The sequence below is a fragment of the Octodon degus genome, unplaced genomic scaffold, assembly GCF_000260255.1.
Source record: "Octodon degus isolate 3935 unplaced genomic scaffold, OctDeg1.0 scaffold00223, whole genome shotgun sequence".
Lineage (NCBI taxonomy): Eukaryota > Metazoa > Chordata > Mammalia > Rodentia > Octodontidae > Octodon > Octodon degus.
This window is the reverse complement of record NW_004524799.1, coordinates 1,280,032-1,283,194: the sequence shown is the minus strand read 5'-3', so window position 1 is coordinate 1,283,194 and position 3,163 is coordinate 1,280,032. Positions and strand designations below refer to the sequence as shown.

At 45.8% G+C, this 3,163-nt stretch overlaps 1 protein-coding gene and 1 pseudogene across 1 annotated transcript in view; one reads left to right on the top strand and one right to left on the bottom strand.

Annotated features, from left to right (window-relative positions):
* Efhc2 (EF-hand domain containing 2) overlaps window positions 1–3,163 on the bottom strand; it is a 203,716-nt gene that overhangs the window by 96,077 nt on the left and 104,476 nt on the right. The window lies entirely within an intron of this gene.
* Window positions 2,672–3,163, top strand: part of LOC105744091 — a 989-nt pseudogene continuing 497 nt past the window's right edge.

Below are 3,163 nucleotides of genomic sequence, written 5' to 3'. Positions count from 1 at the left end.
CAAACAGGCTGTAAAGAAGCTTTATGACATTGATGTTGCCAAGGTCAATACCCTAATCAGAAGGCATATGTTCGACTGGTTCCTGATTATGATGCATTGGATGTTGCCAACAAAATTGGGATCATCTAAACTGAGTCCAGCTGGCTAATTCTAAATATATACTTTTTTCTCAGTAAAAAAAAAAAAAAATCAAACTGACAAACATCAAGCAAATGTCAGGCTCCATGTTGAAGCAGTTACATAATGTTTGGGAATCTTTACCAGATCCTTTATATAAAAGTAATCTTTCACATCCTGGTGGCCGGGGAGATAGTTCAGTAGAATAAGCACTTGCCTGGCAAGCTCAAGGGCCTGAGTTCAATCCCCAGTTCCGAAGGAAAAACAAAAACAAAAACAAAAACCCTCCATCTTTCACATCCTTTGTGTAAAGGTCATCTCCAGATGGGAGTTACACTCTTAAGTGACACATCACCACACTTTCTATCCATATGGAAGACGCATTGGTTCAAAAGAAACATCTGCATTTATTATAGGCCACACCCTTCATCGCAGTGACACAAAGGCCACTAGCAGCTTCTCCACAGCAACCTGCCACCTGCCACGTGTAGATGCCTTGCTGCTTCTTGCCTGTATCAACAAAGTAAATATATTCAACTATCCACCAAAAAGAATCAGTTTTAGAAAATACGGACAGGCCACCAATTTGGCCCCTTGTAGCGCCCACACATTTTAACAGATCTGGCACATTGACACAGTGGAAATAATTCCCTTAATGAATCTACCAAGTAAAATAAAGTTTTAACCCTTGGTGTGCCTTCTCTCACAGCATCCACATTTCCAGGAGGCTAGGAGTGCCAAACCATGGGGAGACACCAAAACAGGGAGGGAGCAGGTCTTGCACCGGGTGGCACGGATTTGGGGCAGCACTACTAGTCAAAGGAAAAGTGATAATGATACTAATTTATGGGGGTTTTGAACTGGATTTGCTGCTAAGTTAGCTTTCCAGCGTGCATCTGCGCTTAGTAATAGCTCTACCGCGTGACATTTTTCACACAAGCTGCACTGAGGGGACTCCACCTCTGCACTGAGGGATCACCAGGGCCACAGGAACTCTGGCTACACCACTGCACAGAAACACAGAAGGCGAGCCTCCTCCTGCTCTAGACACCAAAGCCCTTGTCTATGAAGAGGGGTCTGCTTCTGGCCTCTGCCCCACCCCTCAAGGAAGTGTGCCCCGATGAGTAGCCCAAGGTTCCCAAGGACACAGCCAACCCACGGAATCTGGGAACTCCCGAGCTCAAGGAACCAAGAGAAGATTGCAAAGATTCAGAGGGGAAAATAATAAAAGGGCTCTCTATATTGAACATCACAGACTCTTTTGTCATTGGTCCCTAAACAATAAAGTATAACAATACTAGCATAGCATTTACACTATATTAGGCATCATAAGTAATTTGAAAATGATTTAAAGTAGCCAGGCACAGTGGCATGTGGCAATCCCAGGTACGTGGGGGTGGGGGACAGCCTGAGCAACTTGGTGAAAACCTGTCTTGAATTTTTAAAACAAGGACAGTGTACAGGAAGATGTACGTAAGGCTTCATGCAAACACTCAGTAACTTGAACATTCTCAGACTTTGGGGAAAGGGACACCAAAGACCTTGTCCCTAAACCCAATGCCCCTAGGATACTAAGGGATGACTGGATAGAACCATGTACCCAACTTCAGCTCTAAACCACAACAATGGAGGGCAGCAACGCTCCTCAACTCCTAACAGCAGCAGAGACCCAGAGCCTGGACAGAAGGCCTAGGAAGGGAGCAGATCTGACTCACAGATCCAAAGCAGACTGAAAATGGAAATCTACCAAGCAAAGGTTTGGATTTCAGGTTCCCTACCACGTTCTCTGCCTGCTTCTAGACTCTCATAAAACCATGTGACATGCTGTGACTCCCTACTCCCCTTCTAGCCTAGAAATCTTTTATATAACTCTGCATCACCTAAGTCTACTTCAGTAACCCACATACAGTAGGTGCTTGATAGATCACTTGTCTTCATTCTGAACTGAGTAACTGGGGTGAAATGGAATTGACAACTATAAAGAGCACAGTTGAAAACCTGACCAGGAAAGGAGGAACAAACTGGCACAAAAAATTCTCTAGAGAACTCAAGCAGCAACAAGTAAGGGAAGAAAACAGATTGATATTTTAATTTCAATTGCCCAACCAAAATATTTTGATTACCTGTATGATAGAGAGGCATCAGATAAGGGCTTCCATCAGGGAAAACAGAAGTCCTTGATGTCCGACAAGATCAACTCTTGGCTAACACCTAGCTTGCTGCATGACCTTGGACAAATGACCCTTTAAGTATTGGGTTCTTCACCTCTTAAATGGGAATAATGAGACTGCCCATACACGACTGTTGTGAGGAATACATAAACAAATGCAACCTACTGAACAAAAGGTGGTAATTTTGAGGGTAAACTCCAGAGGAAAATCTTAAAACAGGAAACAAAGTTGGTTTTTTGTTTTGTTTTTTGCGGAACCGGGGATTGAACTCAGGCCTTTGCGCTTGCCAGGGAAGCGCTTATTCCACTGAGCCATCTCCCCAGATCCAGGAAACAAAGTTTTAAAATATTACTTAAGATGGCATACACTGGGTCGGCGCAGTCATGGTGGCCCGTGTCCTTTGCTCCTGTGTCCGCCGCTGCCCCGGGTTCCCACGCTGGCCCTGGCCCGGACACTCAGCACTGCGTTGTGTCCCGCGGGGACCCCGACGAGGCCCAGGGTGGCACAGGCGGCCTCCTTGCTTGCACAGGTGCCGCCAGTACAGCGACACGCCCCCTCTGACGCTGGAAGGAATCAAGGATCGGGTTCTCTATGTCTTGAAATTGTATGACAAGATTGACCCCGAAAAGCTCTCAGTAAATTTTCATTTTATGAAAGACAGTTTGGACCAAGTAGAGATTATCATGGCCATGGATGATGAATTTGGGTTTGAAATTCCTGATACAGATGCAGAAAAGTTAATGTGGGGGCTGGCGAGATGGCTCACTGGTCTAAAGCACCTACTTGGAACAAGCTTGGCAAAGCACAGGGACCACGGTTCAATCCCCCAGCACCACATGCCAGCCAGCCCCACCCCCTGGTGGGCTGAACTGGCC